The sequence below is a fragment of the Salmo salar genome, chromosome ssa14 (assembly GCF_905237065.1).
Source record: "Salmo salar chromosome ssa14, Ssal_v3.1, whole genome shotgun sequence".
Lineage (NCBI taxonomy): Eukaryota > Metazoa > Chordata > Actinopteri > Salmoniformes > Salmonidae > Salmo > Salmo salar.
Genome location: NC_059455.1, coordinates 61,225,415 through 61,246,716, shown reverse-complemented (window position 1 = coordinate 61,246,716; position 21,302 = coordinate 61,225,415). Strand labels below are relative to the sequence as shown.

Sequence of the window (21,302 nt, the reverse complement as noted above, 5' to 3'; positions counted from 1 at the left end):
CAATAATTAGAATATTATCTGCCATGACTATAGGAATTCAGGGAACTCAGTTGAATAAGGCCGAGAAGGCCTGTAAACAGTAGCTATAAAAGTAATTGAGTAGGCTGCATAGATTTCATGACTAGAAGCTGAAAAGACGAAAACAGTCTTTTTTTTGTACATTTAAATTTGCTATCATAAATGTTAGCAACACCTCCGCCTTTGCGGGATGCACGGGGGATATGGTTACTAGTGTAACCAGGAGGAGAGACCTCATTTAACACAGTAAATTCATCAGGCTTAAGCCATGTTTCAGTCAGGCCAATCACATCAAGATTATAATCAGTGATTTTTAGTTCATTGACTATAAATGCCTTGGAAGTGAGGGATCTAACATTAAAGTAGCCCTATTTTTAGATGTGAGATATCACAATCTCTTTCAATAATGTCAGGAATGGAGGAGGTCTTTATTCCAGTGAGATTGCTAAGGCGAACACCACCATGTTTAATTTTGCCCAACCTAGATCGAGGCACAGACACGGTCTCAATGGGGATAGCTGAGCTGACTACACTGACTATGTTAGTGGCAGACTCCACTAAGCTGGCAGGGGGGCTAACAGCCTGCTGCCTGGCCTGCACCCTATATCATTGTGGAGCTAGGGGAGTTAGAGCCCTGTCTATGTTCGTAGTTAAGATGAGAGCACCCCCTCCAGCTAGGATGGAGTCCGTCACTCCTCATCAGGTCAGGCTTGGTCCTGTTTGTGGGTGAGTCCCAGAAAGAGGCCCAATTATCTACAAATTCTATCTTTTGGGAGGGGCAGAAAACAGTTTTCAACCAGCGATTGGGTTGTGAGACTGCTGTAGAGCTCATCACTCCCCCTAACTGGGAGGGGGCCAGAGACAATTACTCGATGCCGACACATCTTTATAGCTGATTTACACGCTGAAGCTATGTTGCGCATGGTGACCTCTGACTGTTTCATCCTAACATGGTTGGTGCCAACGTGGATAACAATATCCCTATACTCTCTACACTCGCCAGTTTTAGCCTTAGCCAGCACCATCTTCAGATTAGCCTTAACGTCTGTAGCCCTGCCCCCTGGTAAACAGTGTATGGTCACTGGATGATTATTTTTCATCTAATACTACAGGTAACGGAGTCACCAATGACTAGGGTGTTCAATTTGTCAGAGATAATGGTGGGAGGCTTCGGCGTCTCAGACCCCGTAACGGGTGGAGGAGAGACCAGAGAAGACTCGAACACTGACTCCGACTTGTTGCTTAATGGGGAGAACCGGTTGAAAGTTTCTGTCTGCTGAATGAGCAACACCGGTTGAGCATTCCTACAGCATTTCCTTCCAGAAGCCATGAGAAAATTGTCAGACTGTGGGGACTGTGCAAGGGGATTTATACTACTATCTGTGCTTATTGGTGGCACAGACGCTGTTTCATCCTTTCCTACACCTTTCCTACACCATGTCCAGATAAAGTGTCCGGGGTGAAAAAGGTGAATGAAAAAAGTCGAGCGAGGGAAAAAAATAACAATTGTAAACGGTAATTAAAAAGTAAAAACCGTAAAGTTGGCAGGTAGCAAAGAAATGTTAGCATTGACGGCATAGATATGGCCAGCCCTCAGAGCCTGGTACCTCTCTAGGTTTCTTCCTAGGTTTGGCCTTTCTAGGGAGTTTTTCCTAGCCAACGTGCTTCTACATCTGCATTTCTTGCTGTTTTAGGCTGGGTTTCTGTACAGCACTTTGTGACATCGGCTGATGTAAAAAGGGCTTTATCAATAAATTTGATTGATTGATTGAATGCGCCTTCCGTACCTGCATTGATACGTCACATTGTATGTTATAGATTTTTATAATTCTTTCATTGTTAATTAATAACTTCATCTTATATTAAATTAAAATGCATTTATTTTCACCTATGAAGGAACATTTGTGGTGGACACTTTTTATTCACAAATCTTAAAGTGCCCTGAAAAGCAGAACAATGGAACTGATATTAAGATTAAAAGCAAGAGTCATTCCAATAAACCTATTTACTGTGATAAAATATCAGGATTTTAATAAATGTATATGTCAATATTTCACTCGGTCAAATAGCAATACAAAAAAAAAAATATTTATATGGGTACATTTCAACATTTGTACAATGATAAATTAAAGAATTTACCATTTGTATAATGACCTATTTTAGTCCGAAGGCAATCACATGAATACTTCACTTGTTTACATAGCAAAGGAACTCATCGCTTGATTGACTATAAAACATTAATATACACCGATTTTGGGCATTGCAACCCTATCAACCAGTGTTTTAGTACTACATTTTGAAATACACAGAGCACATGCAAACCTCCAGCAGGTCATTGTAAAATATACAAATTGTCAGAGAGAAAGATCATTCTCCTACGCTCTTATTGAGTTTTTAAAGACATACTTTAGGATTTGGCAATGGTGCCCTTTATCGTCTTTCCCAGAATCAGATGAACTCGTGGATACCATTTGTATGTCTCTGTGTCCAGTATGAAGGAAGTTAGAGGTAGTTTTGCGAGGCCAATGCTAACTAGTGTTAACACAATGACTGGAAGTTCCGGTCATTACCCTAACGCTAATTAACAATTGCACTAGCGCTAGTTAACAACTAGCATTAGCAGTCATTGAGCTAAAAGGAAGTTAACAGTTGCGCAAGTTAGCAACTTCATTCAAACCGCACGCAGAGACTTAAAACTAGTATCCATGAGATCATCTGACTCTGGGAAAGTAGATAACGGGCCTCGTTGCCAAAATCCCAAAGTTACCCTTTAACACTCTCAGGAAGGTGCGGTCAATGTGACTCTTGCCCTCTATGTGGCGCTCAATGCCATAGTGAATGCATGATCAGGCTGACTGTCGAACCAAACAGTAGAGTCAGGGAGTAACTGAAGACATGGCTGCCCCCTGCTGGTGTGATGAGAGTGGTTGACCATGTGGCGGTTGTGGTGGCGGTTGTGGTGGCGTTTGTGGTGGCGTTTGTGGTGGCGTTTGTTGGTCCTAATGTAGAATTCCGTTGGTCGGTTGTTGGTCCTATTGTAGAATTATGTTGGTCGGCTGTTGGTCCTGTTGTAGGATTCTGTTGGTTGGTTGTTGGTCCTATTGTAGAATTCTGTTGGATGAAATTGAAGTATTTACATTAGGCTACATGTTAATTCAGGATTATTTCACCCATGTCTATTAACTGAAATGAATTAGGGACAGTTTGAAAATTACTGGTGTGGATGGCCATGTGGCGGTTGTGGCACTTGTGGCGGTTGCTGGTCCTATTGTAGAATTATGTTGGTCGGTTGTTGGTCCTATTGTAGAATTCCGTTGGTCGGTTGTTGGTCCTATTGTAGAATACTGTTGGTCGGTTGCTGGTCCTATTGTAGAATTATGTTGGTCGGTTGTTGGTCCTATTGTAGAATCCTGTTGGTCGGTTGCTGGTCCTATTGTAGAATTCTGTTGGATGAAATTGTTCATTAAGCATTAACTTACCCATGTCTATTTGAAACTGAAATTAATTAGGGACAATTCGAAATTGCTGGGGGGGGATTACAATATCACTTTTCAGGTTTTACTGTATAACTTCTTGCATCCTTGCCAAATGTCCTAATCTGTTTGCATGCACTACGCTTTTCCACACACTTACTATACCACAGGTCAATATAGTCTGCCAGTCTCACTGTCTGTCCTGACCTCTATCCACCATTCATAGTGGCAATAGTGGTAGGTGGATCGTTGGTACAGATCTGCAATAGATCTGCAATAGGCTAACTAACAATCATACCACACATAAAATCATTCAAAGGCACACCAATTTTCTATATCAATCCACAAAAACAAGGGGAGTAGCTGATAGGCAGCAGAGAGGCAGATGTGTCATGTCGTTACTCATGAAAGACATGAGACAAACAGCTCAAAAAGCTGCTTTACTTATTGGCTGTTCGTTGCATATAAATTCGTTGCATATATTTTATATAATTAAGCAATAAGGCACGACGCAACGTGGAGAGCAGTAAATATAAATATTTTGTCATACCCATTGTATGCGGTCTGATATACCACAGCTTTCAGCCAATCAGCATTCTGAACTCGCACCACCCAGTTTATAATCATCAATATAGCATAAACATTTAGAAAATCTGATTTCCCCCAGCTGATCATTATTTGCAACCGTCTCTGATTGTAGTGTAATGAAACAGGCAGGGAGAGTGAGCTTGTCTGTGGTGGTTGGTGAACCCTCAACGTTCTGGCCCGTCGCCCTGCGTGGCATCAACTGTGCCACAAAAGCCTGCTGTAGTGGCAAAGTCGACATCCACATTTATAAACAAAGGGTCACTACAGGTATTGTTATTTTTGGTCATAATCATTCTTTTTGAGTTCATTCAATGAGGGGGGAGGGTGTGCAGTTTTATTTTTACAGTACAAGGGGAGGGTCATGTGAAAATATTTTTTACGTTGGGGAGGGGGTGCTTTTTTTTTTTAATGAAACCTCGAGTTGGACCACCGCCCCCCCAGTAATTTTTTTTACTGACCCTTAGGCTATCCATTTTAAACATTGCAATTTTCCACCTTTGTGTTATTAAAACTTGTTCAGTTATTATTTCTGAATAAGGAATAAGTACATTACCTGTGCCATGGTGGATGCCAGCAAGGCCAGTGTGCCGAGTCCCAGAACCAGGTACTTCATATTGCAGAGAGGCGAGGTGTCTCATGGGCCAGCTACTAAAGGAAACTGCTGTCCTGGGTTGACTATCCTGGGTTTGCTATCGTTGATCTGATCTGGCTGTGTAGAGACTCCAGCTGAAAGTGAGCCTGGTCTTATATAATGTGTCAAAATCACCCTCCCCACCTTAGACACCGGCTGTCCAGGAAACAGCCCTGACCAGCTTACATTAGATAAGGAGGACAATAAATGCAAAGTTGCCAAAGCCTTGCCCATTAATTCTCAAGGACACTGATTCACTGTCTGAATCTACAATTAACTGTTGTGTATCTGTGTCCTTGTTCCGTGCAATATAATATGTTTTCCAGCAGGAACAATGTCGATGATGTCAGGCATTCAAAATGTTGCACCAATAAACTTGACTTCATATTTGATTTTACCTGCCTTGTAGTTCGATACTTGTAACAATTCTACGTTGTGCTGTGTAAACAGTCAGACGTGCGCTAATGTCTACCTCAGTAACAATGGAGATGAATGCCCATTTTAAAGTGCTTGAGATTGTGCATCGATCCCCTTTTGACCAGGGCCCATAGTAGTGTGCATTATAGACAATGGGGGTTTCATTTGGGAAGCCCCTTAGTAACCAAGAAAAAACAATTACCTGATTAGATTCTAAGATTCACACAGGTGTCGAGTCGACCCCATGTCGGCTAGACACTGCTTATCATGTATAACATGCGTACATAACGGACAAGATACTTAGGTTAACTAAGCAATAAAGCCCGAGGGGGTGTGGTATGTGACCAATATATCACGACTAAGGGCTGTTCGTATGCACGACGCAACGCGGAGTGCCTGCGTACAGCCCTTAGCCGTGGTATATTGGCCATACACCACAAACCCCAGAGGTGCCTTATTGCTATTATAAACTGGTTACCATCTTAATTAGAGCAGTAACAATACGTGTTTTGTCATACTGCAACGGGCGTCGTAAGGATTGGACCAAGGTGCAGCGGGAACGTGTATATTCATCTTCTTTATTAAATCAAAAGAAGGAAAAAACAAACAAATCACGTATACAAAACAACGAACGCCACTAAACAGTCCTGTCAGGTACACAGACACAAAACAGGAAACAACTACCCACAAATCCCATAGAAAAAAACACCCTCTTAAATAAGACCTTCAATTAGAAGCAACTAGGAGCAGCTGCTTCCAATTGAAGGTCAACCCCATTAACTAAACATAGAAATAGAAAGACTAGAACATAGAAATAAACTAACAAGAACATAGCCCAACAAACCCCGAAACACATAAAACAAACACCCCCTGCCATGTCCTGACCAAACTACAATAACAAATAACCCCTTTACTGGTCAGGACGTGACACATACCCGTGGTCTACGGTCTGATATACCACGGCTTTCAGCCAATCAGCATTCAGGGCTCGAACCACCCAGTTTATAACATTCTGTTGAACCCTTGAGGAAAATGTGAGTGCTTTAATCTGGTATGATTGACATGAACCAGATTATAAATGACAGTTATTTAGTAATCCATACCACCCTCCAAGCTACGGAAAGTCGTTAGAATGGCTCCCTCACCACTTCACCTGTTTCCTTATGACTGAGACATGAAACACTTTGTCTGGCTACCTGACTATTTCTGCGGTCAACAATGCTACATCATTGCATGGGTTGCAAGACCACAAAAAGTATTTTTTCAACAAGTCAGTAACTCTATTCTCTCCCAATTTCCGAATTCAATTTAGTTAATTTCCAAGTTAATAGTATCTCCCTCAAACTCCTAAAACAGCTCAAATAGTTTATTTACTATCAGGCTAACAACTATTGTCCGTAAGAGTATTCAAGAGTGGTTTCATTTCACAATTCATAGTGTAACTATGTCGTTTCATGTTCTCTTGAATTTGGCTTGTCCTCCTAATAAGCATTTTGTTTCAGTTTGTGTTGTATTTGTATTGCTAGTTAATCAGTTCCGACGGATGTTAACATGTTTTCCTTTAACTCTCATACTGCTGACTGGGATCATTCTGACTCCAGAGGCACAGTTTTGATCATAGTCCAAAGGTGGTTTATTCAATTCTTAGATTTTTTCATGACTTTGTCAATCAACTTCTTCTTAATAAATAGAAGTTATGGTATAGTGTTTCTTTATCAATATGAACTTATTCAAAATACAAGTCATTTGGGGTTATTTTGACCCCAGTCAAAAATACCTAATTCGGCCTATAGCAATTTGATAGATAGGACCTGTATCAGTGATTTGGACCAGATGAACAGATCAGCTGCAGAGATATAACACCCTATTTACCCGCCTAAGATTGTACTTTTCTATACCATGTATCTTGTAACTGTGTGACTACAACTCCCGATGTCACAGGAAGGCCAGCTTCTAAAACAGCTTCTATCTCAAGGCCATCAGACTGTTAAACAGCCATCACTAACACAGAGAGGCTGCTGCCTACATACAGACGTGAAACCGACCACTACCTTGTATCCTTTTCCCTCTCGCTCTCATCCAACACTTCTCACTCTGCCCCTACTCGGATGGTATTGCGCCGTCCCAACCTTCGCTCTCTCTCTCCCGCTACTCTCTCCTCTTCCATCCTATCATCTCTTCCCTCTGCTCAAACCTTCTCCAACCTATCTCCTGATTCTGCCTCCTCAACCCTCCTCTCCTCCCTTTCTGCATCCTTTGATTTTCTCTGTCCCCTATCCTCCAGGCCGGCTCGGTCCTCCCCTCCTGCTCCGTGGCTCGACGACTCACTGCGAGCTCACAGAACAGGGCTCCGGGCAGCCGAGCGGAAATGGAGGAAAACTCGCCTCCCCTGCGGACCTGGCATCCTTTCACTCCCTCCTCTCTACATTCTCCTCTTCTGTCTCTGCTGCTAAAGCCACTTTCTACCACTCTAAACTCCAAGCATCTGCCTCTAACCCTAGGAAGCTCTTTGCTACCTTCTCCTCCCTCCTGAATCCTCCTCCCCCTCCCCCCTCCTCCCTCTCTGCGGATGACTTCGTCAACCATTTTGAAAAGAAGGTTGACGATATCCGATCCTCGTTTGCTAAGTCAAACGACACCGCTGGTCCTGCTCACACTGCCCTACCCTGTGCTTTGACCTCGTTCTCCCCTCTCTCTCCAGATGAAATCTCGCGTCTTGTGACGGCCGGCCGCCCAACAACCTGCCCACTTGACCCTATCCCCTCCTCTCTTCTCCAGACCATTTCCGGAGACCTTCTCCCCTACCTCACCTCGCTCATCAACTCATCCTTGACCGCTGGCTACGTCCCTTCCGTCTTCAAGAGAGCGAGAGTTGCACCCCTTCTGAAAAAAACCTACACTCGATCCCTCCGATGTCAACAACTACAGACCAGTATCCCTTCTTTCTTTTCTCTCCAAAACTCTTGAACGTGCCGTCCTTGGCCAGCTCTCCTGCTATCTCTCTCAGAATGACCTTCTTGATCCTAATCAGTCAGGTTTCAAGACTGGGCATTCAACTGAGACTGCTCTTCTCTGTGTCACGGAGGCTCTCCGCACTGCTAAAGCTAACTCTCTCTCCTCTGCTCTCATCCTTCTAGACCTATCTGCTGCCTTTGATACTGTGAACCATCAGATCCTCTTCTCCACCCTCTCCGAGTTGGGCATCTCCGGCGCGGCCCACGCTTGGATTGCGTCCTACCTGACAGGTCGCTCCTACCAGGTGGCGTGGTGAGAATCTGTCTCCGCACCACGCCCTCTCACCACTGGTGTCCCCCAGGGCTCTGTTCTAGGCCCTCTCCTATTCTCGCTATACACCAAGTCACTTGGCTCTGTCATATCCTCACATGGTCTCTCCTATCATTGCTATGCAGACGACACACAATTACTCTTCTCCTTTCCCCCTTCTGATAACCAGGCGGCGAATCGCATCTCTGCATGTCTGTCAGACATATCAGTGTGGATGACGGATCACCACCTCAAGCTGAACCTCGGCAAGACGGAGCTGCTCTTCCTCCCGGGGAAGGACTGCCCGTTCCATGATCTCGCCATCACGGTTGACAACTCCCTTGTGTCCTCCTCCCAGAGTGCTAAGAACCTTGGCGTGATCCTGGACAACACCCTGTCGTTCTCCACTAACATCAAGGCAGTGACCCGATCCTGTAGGTTCATGCTCTACAACATTCGCAGAGTACGACCCTGCCTCACACAGGAAGCGGCGCAGGTCCTAATCCAGGCACTTGTCATCTCCCGTCTGGATTACTGCAACTCGCTGTTGGCTGGGCTCCCTGCCTGTGCCATTAAACCCCTACAACTCATCCAGAACGCCGCAGCCCGTCTGGTGTTCAACCTTCCCTAGTTCTCTCACGTCACCCCGCTCCTCCGCTCTCTCCACTGGCTTCCAGTTGAAGCTCACATCCGCTATAAGGCCATGGTGCTTGCCTACGGAGCTGTGAGGGGAACGGCACCTCCATACCTTCAGGCTCTGATCAGGCCCTACACCCAAACAAGGGCACTGCGTTCATCCACCTCTGGCCTGCTGGCCCCCCTACCTCTGAGGAAGCACAGTTCCCGCTCAGCCCAGTCAAAACTGTTCGCTGCTCTGGCACCCCAATGGTGGAACAAGCTCCCTCACGACGCCAGGATAGCGGAGTCAATCACCACCTTCCGGAGACACCTGAAACCCCACCTCTTTAAGGAATACCTGGGATAGGATAAAGTAATCCTTCTAACCCCCCCCCTTAAAAGATTTAGATGCACTATTGTAAAGTGATTGTTCCACTGGATATCATAAGGTGAATGCACCAATTTGTAAGTCGCTCTGGATAAGAGCGTCTGCTAAATGACTTAAATGTAATGTAAATGTAAATCATTGGTCACTTTATTATTAAATGGAACACTAGTCACTTTAATAATGTAACTTTAATAATGTTTACATATCTTGCATTACTCATGTATGTACTGTATTCTATACTATTCTACTGTATCTTAGTCTATGCCACTCTGACATTGCTCATCCATATATTAATATATTCTTAATTCCATTCCTTACTTAGATTTGTGTGTATTGGGTAAATGTTGTGAAATTGTTAGATATTACTTGTTAGATATTGCTGCACTGTTAGAACTAGAAGCACAAGCATTTCGCTACACTCCAAATAACATCTGCTAAACACGTGTATGTGACCAATACATTTTGATTTATGTGCATATACAAATCTGCCAATGGTATACAAAGTCTGCCAATGGTATAAATACTTGATATAACTGCAAAACAGAACTCAGATACGATGGAAATCTACACAGAGAGCTATATAGATGGGTTAGCTGACAACTTCATGAAATTGATGAGTCCAAATCGATGTGGTCGGAAGGTGTGCACTGTTATGATTCTAAGCGGTCAGATAGCTAGCAACAATGACAAGAAGCTGCCTTGTGGGAATCGTCGGCTTGTTTCAGCTCCTTGTATCTTGTTATTGTCACGTCCTGACCAGTAAAGGGGCTGTTTGTTATTGTAGTTTGGTCAGGGCATGGCAGGGGGTGTTTGTTTAGGGTGTTTCGGGGTTGTTTGGGTTATGTTCTATGTTAGTGTATTTCTATGTTATTTCTAGTTGGTCTATTTATATGTGGTGTTTATTGGGTTGACCTTCAATTGGAGGCAGCTGCTTCTCGTTGCCTCTGATTGAAGGTCCTATTTATAGGGGTGTTTGTTCTATGGGGGTTTGTGGGTAGTTATTTCCTGGTTTAGTGTTTGTTGCACCTGACGGGACAGTTTGGAGTCGTTTGTTTTTGTATACGTGTTTATTTTGTTTTTCCTTCTTCAAATAAAAAAGAAGATGAGTACCGTAAATTCCGGACTATAAGCCGCAACTTTTTTCCCAGGCTTTGAACCCCGCGGCTTAAACAATGACGCGGCTAATATATGGATTTTTCCATCTTTCAATTTTTTTTTCTCCAGAAAAACACATTCTGTGACGTACTCAGTTTTTTGGCGGCATGAAGCTTTCATTAGACCAATGAAATTGCCGAACGGGTTAAGGTCAAACAACTTTTTTGTTTACTGTTTAGATTAAATCGAGCGCTCTCAAATTCCCATCATTCTGATTACGGTAGTCATTTTGTCACCCTCATCATGGCAAAGACACAGAGAAATGCATATAATGCAGCTTTCAAGTTGAAGGCGATTGATCTGGCTGTTGGAAAAGGAAATAGAGCTGCTGCACGGGAGCTTGGTCTTAATGAGTCGATAATAAGACGTTGGAAACAGCAGCGTGAGGAATTGACTCAGTGCAAAAAGACAACTAAAGCTTACTGATAATTTTACATTTTTTGTTACAAGCCGTGTTTTGTTAAAGCCTATTTATTTTTGTTACAAGCCGTGTTTCGTTAAAGCCTATTTATTTTTGTTACAAGCCGTGTTTCGTTAAAGCCTGTGTAAAGTTAATTTGTTTCAATGTACCGGTAGGCACCAATCCAGTACGTCCTGTTCCCGCTCCTCGCACTAGCCTTGGGGTGCGTGTCTCCAGTCTGGTACCTCCAGTACCAGCCCCACGCACCAGGCCGCCAGTGCATCAGCCCAGTCCAGTTTGTCCTGCTCCTGCTCCTCGCACTAACCCTGTGGTGCGTGTCCCTAGTCTGGCGCCTCCAAAGCCAGTCCCACGCATCAGTTCTTCAGTGCGCAGTCCCCATCCAGAGCTTCCGATGACAGTTCCCCGTCCAGAGCTTCCGGCGACAGTTCCCCGTCCAGAGCTTCCGGCGACAGTTCCCCGTCCAGAGCTTCCGGTGACAGTTCCCCATCCAGAGCTTCCGGTGACAGTTCCCCGTCCAGAGCTTCCGGTGACAGTTCCCCATCCAGAGCTTCCGGTGACAGTTCCCCGTCCAGAGCTTCCGGTGACAGTTCCCCGTCCAGAGCTTCCGGCGACAGTTCCCCGTCCAGAGCTTCCGGCGACAGTGCCCCGTCCAGAGCTTCCGGCGACAGTACCCCGTCTAGAGATGGCCCGCAGTCCGGAGCCTGCAGAGACGGCCCGCAGTCCGGAGCCAGCACAGAGACGGCCCGCAGTCCGGAGCCAGCACAGAGACGGCCCGCAGTCCGGAGCCAGCACAGAGACGGCCCGCAGTCTGGAGCCAGCACAGAGACGGCCCGCAGTCCGGAGCCAGCACAGAGACGGCCCGCAGTCCGGAGCCAGCAGAGACGGCCCACAGTCCGGAGCCAGCAGAGACGGCCCACAGTCCGGAGCCAGCAGAGACGGCCCACAGTCCGGAGCCAGCAGAGACGGCCCACAGTCCGGAGCCAGCAGAGACGGCCCACAGTCCGGAACCGGCGCAGCGAGAGTCGCCCTCCAGTCCGGAGCTCCCAGAGTCGCCCTCCAGTCCGGAGCTCCCAGAGTCGCCCTCCAGTCCGGAGCTCCCAGAGTCGCCCTCCAGTCCGGAGCTCCCAGAGTCGCCCTCCAGTCCGGAGCTCCCAGAGTCGCCCTCCAGTCCGGAGCTCCCAGAGTCTCCCTCCAGTCCGGAACTCCCAGAGTCGCCTTCCAGTCCGGAGCTCCCAGAGTCGCCCTCCAGTCCGAGGTCTCCAGTGACGCGCATCAGCCCGAGGTCTCCAGCGACGCGCATCAGCCCGAGGTCTCCAGCGACGTGCCTCAGCCCGAGGTCTTCAGCGATGCGCCTTAGTCCAGAGACTTCGGGAGGGGTAAATAATAATAAGCAGTTAGCGGGAGTGGACAGGTTAGGTTGGGGAGTAAGGCCGGAGCCTGAGCCACCTCCATAGTAGGAGGTTGGGGAGGGGGGGTGTAGCACAAGAACCGTCGGTGACTGTGGCCACCCTCCCTTCCCTCCCTTTAGTTAGGGGATTATTTTTGTGTTGGGGTTTATTTTTGTGTTTTTTTTGTTGTTGAAGGTGCATCCGGGGTCTGCACCTCTGGGGGGGGGGTACTGTCACGTCCTGACCATTAAAGGGGCTTGTTCGGGGTTGTTTGGGTTATGCTCTATGTTAGTGTATTTCTATGTTATTTCTAGTTGGTCTATTTCAATGTAGTGTTTATTTGGTAGACCTTCAATTGGAAGCAGCTGCTTCTCGTTGCCTCTGATTGAAGGTCCTATTTATAGGAGTGTTTGTTCTATTGGGGTTTGTGGGTAGTTATTTCCTGGTTTACATTTACATTTACGTTATTTAGCAGACGCTCTTATCCAGAGCGACTTACATATGATATCCAGTGGAACAACCACTTTACAATAGTACATCTATATCTTTTTTGGGGGGAGGGTTAGAAGGATTACTTAATTCTATCCCAGGTATTCCTTAAAGAGGTGGGGTTTCAGGTGTCTCCGGAAGGTGGTGATTGACTCCGCTGTCCTGGCGTCGTGAGGGAGCTTGTTCCACCATTGGGGTGCCAGAGCAGCGAACAGTTTTGACTGGGCTGAGCGGGAACTGTGCTTCCGCAGAGGTAGGGAGGCGAGCAGGCCAGAGGTGGATGAACGCAGTGCCCTTGTTTGGGTGTAGGGACTGATCAGAGCCTGAAGGTACGGAGGTGCCGTTCCCCTCACAGCTCCGTAGGCAAGCACCATGGTCTTGGAGCAGATGCGAGCTTCAACTGGAAGCCAGTGGAGTGTGCGCAGGAGCGGGGTGACGTGAGAGAACTTGGGAAGGTTGAACACCAGACGGGCTGCGGCGTTCTGGATGAGTTGTAGGGGTTTAATGGCACAGGCAGGGAGCCCCGCCAACAGCGAGTTGCAGTAATCCAGACGGGAGATTACAAGTGCCTGGATTTTGACCTGCGCCACATGATATTAAGTTATACCTATTATCAGAGGGTGGAGGGGGACCTACATCAGTAATTTTAACCAGACAGATCACCTGCAGAGATGGAGCACCTTATATACTCGCCTATGGTATAATTGGTACCAAATCCAAATTACCTTACATATATGCTTAGTTGCAGTCAAAACAGCTCATACAAGTCTGTCAGTGGTATGAATACTTGGTAAAACTGTAATACAAAAACCAGCTTCCCTCTAATTGGACACATACTGCTGTGTTTGTGTGTATTTTCAGATTTTTGGTTATTCTAAGGGAAATGTTATACAAATACACACATTTCTACAGTATCATCCAATATTCTATATGTGCAACTTGTTAAGTATAAATCCTCAAATCCTCATGCATAAATCCTCAAAGTCACTTCAAACCAAGTGATTTAGCAACCCAAATACCATAGTATTTGGGTTGCTAAATCACTTGGTTTGAAGTGACTTTGAGGATTTATGCATGCTTTTTGAGACATCCTGCCATAGGCCCTACCACTACCAGTGTTTCACTAACAGCGATGCTAATGCTGGCTGTGGGGTAAGTAAATGAAGAAAACTAAGCAATATTTTTGGTCATTGTCTCTCAAGATCAATGGATGAATCACTTTTTGTCATATAACCATATTTCAAATGTTGCTGTACTCTTTAAATGGCAGTCGTTTTTACCACATAGATAGGACAAAATTAAAATATCTATATTGTTTAAGTACTACAATACAATGGTAATACAATACAGTACAATGGTAGTACTTAACAAGTATGTTTTTTATTTAAAGCTAGAATACAATCAAACGTTTCACATGTTCTATGCATATGTAAATTGTAAGAATTTTTGTAGCTTGTGCTCCTGATTATGTTTTCGGGAATATTGCGTATGGTGATATAAATATTCATGGTGGTGGGGACCAGTCATTGGCAGTGGTGAATCGGGGGGTGGGGCTCAGTGCTCGTCATTTCAATCCGTCTTTCTCAGTCCCAAAGCACTTCATAGCTCCTTCATACAATAAATGCAAGGTGTGTGGCATTGGCAAGGTACATGCCCATGCCTAATAAATAATATACACCGCTCACCTACTACAATTTGCACTTTTTATATAGCAACTTCGTAATTATTATTAATTATTATTATTCATTGTTATTATTAATTTTCCATTATTATTATTCATTATTACTAAGCCTGCACCTGTGAAACTGCACACAGTTCTTAGTGAATTAATGTGAAGTAATGTACTCTTTTAGAGTCCATTTTCATAGGTCAAGATCTGTAGAAGGAAACGGGGAACATGGGCCAGTAAAGTGTTCCACAGGGCTGTGTTCTTAGTCCTATACCATTTGGATCATTATGGAGATCAGGGGCCCCAGGAGGAGACTGCAAGAGCCCAGCAGGGCTGATGTACCTCCATGAGGTGTTGGTGACATATGGCTGGTAGCAGTTATGTTGGTTTGGTTTGCTGCGGTGTACTCAGTGGTCTGCAGGGACTCAAGGGTTGTGGGGGTTTGGGTGGTTGTGGTGGCGGTGATGTGAGTGACTTGAGTAGAGTGTGTGGACTGCGGGCCCAGGGTTCTAGCAGCCGTAGTTGTGTGGTTGGAGACAGGTGTGGTTGGAGGTCCAACGGTAACATTACTGCTGATGTTGTTATTGGAGGTTGTCATCATGGAGGAATTGTTTGGAAACATGGTGTTTTTTAAGGTTTGCTTGCTGACTGGGTCTGAGGAGATAGTTGCTGGTACTGTTGTAATGTTTGTAGGGATAACATCTGCGGTGGTAGTTATGTTGGTAGCCTGTCAAAGATCAGAGGAGAAAGATAAATCAGATATTGATAAAGTGCCATCAGAAATTATTCACACCCCCTTGACTTTTTCCACATTTTGTTACATTCTGAATGTAAAAGTTATTCAATTGAGATTTTGTGTCACTAGCCTACACACCAATTTTTTTAAACAAATTAATAAAAAATGAAAAGCTGAAATGTCAAACCCCTTTGTTGTGGAAAGCCTAAATACGTTCAGGAGTAAACATTTGCTTAACAAGTCACATAATAAGTTGCATGGACTCTGTGTAATAATAGTGTTTAACATGATTTTTTAATGACTACCTCATCTCTGTACCCTACACATAATTATTTTGTAAGGTCCCTCAGTTGAGCAGTGAAATTCAAACACAGATTTAACCACAAAGACCAGGGAGATTTGCCAATGCCTCACAAAGAAGGGCACCTATTTGTAGATGCATATTGGTAGATGAATATCCATTTGATCATTGTGAAGTTATTAATTACACTTTGGATGGTGTATCAATACACCCAGTCACTACAAAGATACAGGCGTCCTTCCTAACTCAGTTGCCGAAGGGAAATGAAACCGCTCAGGGATTTCAACATGAGGCCAATGGTGACTTTAAAACAGTTACAGAGTTTAATGGCTGTGATAGGAGAAAACTGAGGATGGATCAACAGCATTGTAGTTACTCCACTATACTAACCTAAATGACAGAGTGAAAAGAAGGAAGCCTGTACAGAATAAAACATATTCCAAAATATGCTTCCTCTTTACAATAAGGCACTGAAGTTAAACTGCTATGAACTTCATGTCCTGAATACAAAGCGTTCTGTTTGGGGCTAATCCAACACTACACATCACTGAGTACCACTCTTCATATTTTCAAGCATGGTGGGGGCTGCATCATGTTATGGGTATGCTTGTCGTCGGCAAGGACTAGGGAAGTTTTTAGGATGAAAAGAAACGGAGTAGAGCTAAGCACAGGCAAAATCTTAAAGGAAAACCTGGTTTAGTCTGCTTTTCAACAGACACTGGTAGACAAATGCATCTTTCAGCAGGACAATAACCTAAAACACAAGGCCAAATATACACTGGAGTAGCTTACCATGATGACATTGAATGTTCCTGAGTGGGCTAGTTACAGTTTTGACTTAAATCTGCTTGAAAATCTATGGAAAGACTTGAAAATGGCTGTCTAGTAATGATCAACAACCAATTTGACAGAGCTTGAAGAATTTTTTAAAGAATAATGTGCAAATATTGTACAATCCAAGGTGTGCAAAGCTTTTGGAGACTCAGTGGTGTGAATACTTATGTAAATTAGATATTTTTATATTTAATTTTAAACATGTTTTCACTTTGTCATTATCGGGTATTGTGTATAGATGGGTGAGAAACAAATCTATTAAATCAATTTTGAATTCAGACTGTAACACAACAAAATGTGGAATAAGTCAAGTGGTATGAATACTTTTTGAAGGCAATGTATATCATGTCATTGTAATTTATGAAACAAGCAACGAGCAATAAGCTAATTGAGGTGCCCTGCTATAACGCCTTTATATATACTATGTCATGATGCATAAATGGTAATGTATCTAAATGTAATGTCAGTCATCATATGATTACAGGCATAACTGACTGTATGTTTATTTTACTCCATGTGTAACTCTGTGTTGTTGTTTTTGTCGCACCGTGTAACGCCCTGGCCATAGAGAGGGGTTTTTGTTCTTTATTTTGGTTAGGCCAGGGTGTTACATTGGGTGGGCGTTCTATGTGCATTTTTCTATGTTTGTTTGTTTCATTGATTTTGGCCGTGTGGCTTCCAATCAGGCACAGCTGTAGAGTGTTGTTGCTGATTGGGAGTCACACATAAGTGCCTGTTTTTCCGTTGGGGTTTTGTGGGTAATTGTTTCTGTTTCTGTTTTGTATTGCACCTGACAGTACTGTTTGGCTGTCGGTTTTCTTGTTTTGTATAGTGTTCTTTCGTCCATTAAATTACGTCAATGATGAACACTAACTCCGCTGCGCCTTGGTCTACTCTCTCTCCCGACAGCCGTTACACACCGCTTTGCTTTATCTTGGCCAGGTCGCATTTGTAAATGAGAACTTGTTCTCAACTGGCCTACCTGGTTAAATAAAGTTTTTATTTTTAAATAACATCATAGCCAATATTAAGTTATAATTTCTAATTTCATATCTATGTTATTAATTACTATGCCAATTCATTTCAAGCAAAGATGCATTACGGGAAAAAAAAAATTTATGAAATGAAATGTATGCATTCACTACTGTAAGTCGCGCTGGATAAGAGCGTCTGCTAAATGACTAAAATGTAAATGTAAATGTAAAATGTAAAAGTACACTAATCAATTCCCACAGTAAGAATCCATTAGGGTGATGTGTGAGAGGTGGTTGCGGACTGGACAGACTGGACTGTCTTAAGGCCGCTACACACTTCACTCGAACAGAGTGACAGAGCGTCGTATGCGGTTCGTTCCAAAATTTGAGCCACGCAAGTATGTACATCTACATGTGAAAACGACGCACCGTCGCTGCGTTTGTAGCGGCCTTTAGCCGAGGATTGGCTCCAATTGTCTGATGGCTGAGATAAAGTCCTCCCACACTCTGCCTCCGAGTGGTCGACAATAACTCACAGCTATGCCACCAAAGGTCAACAACCCATAACCCTACCTGACTGCACCAGCCACACTTACTTTGCATTTGGCTCCAGTTCACATTGGTTGACAGTTGCAGTCTGTACTCTCAGTGTTACATAAGTGTTCACTCTCTCCTCTGCCTTTCATCTGCTCTATCTAGCAGTCTGTTTTGTTTTTACAGATAAGCCCTATCTCTTCATCTCCTCTCACCTGAGCTTTCCCATACACAATCACAGACACATTTACATGTTTGTCATTTAGCAGACGCTCCTATCCCGAGCGACTTACAGGAGCAATTAGGGTCAAGGGAACATCAACAGATTTTTCATACAGTCAACTCATGGATTTGAACCAGTGACCTTTTGCATACTGGCCCAACGCTCTTAACTGCTAGGCTACCTGCCGCCCGGAGGGAGAGGAGAGATTGGTGACAGGGAATTGTTGCCTTGATTGGTTATAAATAGCACTTCATCCTATTTGAACACTCAAAGCACCTCTACAAGGAGTCAAAAGCGTTCCACGGGATGCTATGCTGGACCATCTTGACTCCAATGCTTGCCATGGTTGTGTCAAGTTGGCTGGATGTCCTTTAGGTGGTGGACCCTTCGTGATACATACAGGAAACTGTTGCGTGTGGAAAATCCCAGCTGCATTGCAGTTCTAGACACAAACCGGTGCGCCTTGCACCTACTACCATACCCTGTTCAAAGGCAGTTAAATCTTTTGTCTTGCCCGTTCACCCTCTGAATGGCACACACACACAATAAAGAAATCCTTCTTTAACCTGTCTCCTCCTCTTCATTTACACTGATTGGTGTGGATTTGACAAGCAACATCAATAAGGAATCATAGCGTTCACCTGGTTTCACTTGGTCAGTCTGTCATTGAAAGAGCAGGTGTTCATAATGTTTTGAACACTCAGATTAACCCTGTAGTGATCAAACACTGTTCATTAGACAAATAACAGAACAAGCACTAGTGCCCAGAGGATCTATGTTCTTTTTCTGTGCTCTCTAGCTCTGGGTTGAACACGTTTACTGCAACCCAGACCATTAAGCAGCCTAAATATTGTATTGTTATGATATCGTATCAACTGATATGCATGATTTTAATATTGTCATGTCTATTTACATACGGACTGCAGTTGTTTCAATTGATAGCTGTTATAATCCTCTAAGACTTTACAAAAGGAAGTGAGAACGCAAATAATATAATTATGTATAGTATGAAAATGCCAAAAACCTCCGGTGTATTTCTTAACACTGTCACTGATGGCATTGACTAAGTATAGTTAGTAAGACCAAGTATATATTAATGCTATCCTATCATGTCATTTGTCTACGTTACCTCTAATAATGCATTTTAGGTTACTAAACACATAGGTCCACTGGACCTCAGTAGGTACAGCACGGTGCTTGCCAGGCCAGGATTGTGGATTTGAATCCTGGGACCAACCATACGTAAAATGTATGCACGCATCACTGTAAGTCGCTTTGGATAAAGACATCTACTAAATGGTATATATTATTATTATTATATATTACATTTGGGTTTGTAATATAATACTGTTCCCTTCACTGTGATTTGAAAACTAAAACAGAACTAATTTGACAAAGCAAAGAAACAGCTTGTGGACAGCTCACGTTTGTTTGCTATGTTTTAAATAAGCAAAGTCAATGTGAATTTAAAAGTATTATGTTTAGCTACTGCAAACACCAATTTACAGAGACACATTCCAGATTGTACTACGTAATAGAATAACCTTGCTTGAATCTGTGTGCCAACCAGTGCCTTAAAAGGGGAACAAAGATACAGTACAGTACACAGCATCACCTACCTCAATGAGAACCATTGGCAGAAAGGCCAGACAGGTAAACAGTACAAACTTCCCCATCTCTCTCCCAGTTGGTCTTCAGCAGTTTCCCCCTGTCTATGTGGCAGAGCCCGGACTTCTCTCTGGCCTTTTATACTACCAGGTCCCTAAAAGTGATATGATCCCATTGTCACGGACCACGTCTTACGTCACGATAATCACGTAGTAAATGGACTGATGCCATTTAGCTCCATTAGGGTTTGGATACAGAGAGAGCAGATACTGAAATGTGCCCGATATGCAAAAAAGGAAGCAAATGAGTTATGTGTCGTGAACATAACATGGCATGGCCCAGGGGGGTCGCTGAGGTTGAGGACACTAAAGAAGATGAATGTGATTCAACTAGATAGGCAGCATCTCTACTTAAGAATGCATTAGTCTTGCAACTATTCCCACATACTGTAACAACTATTGACTATGGGACCTTTTTATCATGACTATAGAGAACGATGCTATGTACATGAATTTAGAGCACTGAACATGTTCCCTACCACAGGGCATCTGTACTGCACCACAGTTTAAGTCAGACTTGGGCCTCTCTCTTGCAGTCATGAAACTTTCTGTGGACTGAAGTGGAGGACGTAATAGTGTACATGTCACGTCCTGACCATAGAAAGCTTTTATTTTCTATGGTAGAGTAGGTCAGGGTGTGACAGGGGGTTTTGTCTAGTTTATTTATGTCTATGTTCTTTCTAGTTTATTTTTTCTCTGTTGGGGGTTTTGTCTAGTTTCTGTATTTCTATGTGGGGTTCTAGTTTCTGTATTTCTATGTTTTTTGGGGGGGATTATCTCCAATTAGAGGCAGCTTTCATGAAAAACCAACAGTGACTGAACCTGGATTTGAGAGAGTCGATCAGATACAGTGCATTCGGAAAGTATTCAGACTCCTTGACATTTTTGGCATTTTGTTACATTACAGCCTTATTCTAAAATTGATAAAAATGTTTTTTTTTCTCATCAATCTACACACAATACCCCATAATGACAAAGCAAAGACAGGTTTTTAGAAATGTTTGCTAATAAAAAATATATATAAAAAAAACAGAAATATCACATTTACATAACTATTCAGACTCTTTCCTCAGTACTTTGTTGAAGCACCTAGTGATTAAAGCCTCGAGTCTTCTTGGGTAGGAAACTACAAGCTTTGGATAGTTTCTCCCAAGAGATGTTAGATCGGGTTTAAGTTTGAGCTCTGGCTGGGCCACTCAAAGACATTCAGAGATTTGTCTCGAAGCCACTCCAGCGTTGTCTTGGCTCTGTGCTTAGGGTCATTGTCCTGTTGGAATGTGTATGGGTCCAGAGCGCTCTGGAGCAGGTTTTCATCAAGGATCTCTCAGTACTTTGATCCGTTCATCTTTCCCTCAAACCTGACTGGTTTCCCAGTCCCTCCCGCTGAAAAACATTTCCACAGCATGATGCTGCCACCACCATGCTTAACCAAAGGGATGGTCCCAGGTTTCTTCCTGTTATGATGCATGTCGTTCAGGCCAAAGACTTCAATCTTGATTTCATCAGACCAGAGA

At 43.7% G+C, this 21,302-nt stretch overlaps 2 long non-coding RNA genes across 2 annotated transcripts; both read right to left on the bottom strand.

The window, feature by feature from the left end:
- Positions 1 to 2,022: 2,022 nt before the first annotated feature.
- On the bottom strand, positions 2,023 to 4,897 carry LOC106570173 (uncharacterized). The gene is made up of 3 exons (XR_001320621.2): positions 4,633 to 4,897; positions 3,234 to 3,461; positions 2,023 to 3,129 (listed from the first exon to the last, which is right to left on the bottom strand). It is a non-coding gene; the product is annotated as an uncharacterized lncRNA (long non-coding RNA).
- Positions 4,898 to 14,211: 9,314 nt separating this feature from the next.
- Positions 14,212 to 19,879, bottom strand: LOC123726748 (uncharacterized). The gene is made up of 2 exons (XR_006758873.1): positions 19,741 to 19,879; positions 14,212 to 15,246 (listed from the first exon to the last, which is right to left on the bottom strand). It is a non-coding gene; the product is annotated as an uncharacterized lncRNA (long non-coding RNA).
- Positions 19,880 to 21,302: the final 1,423 nt, after the last annotated feature.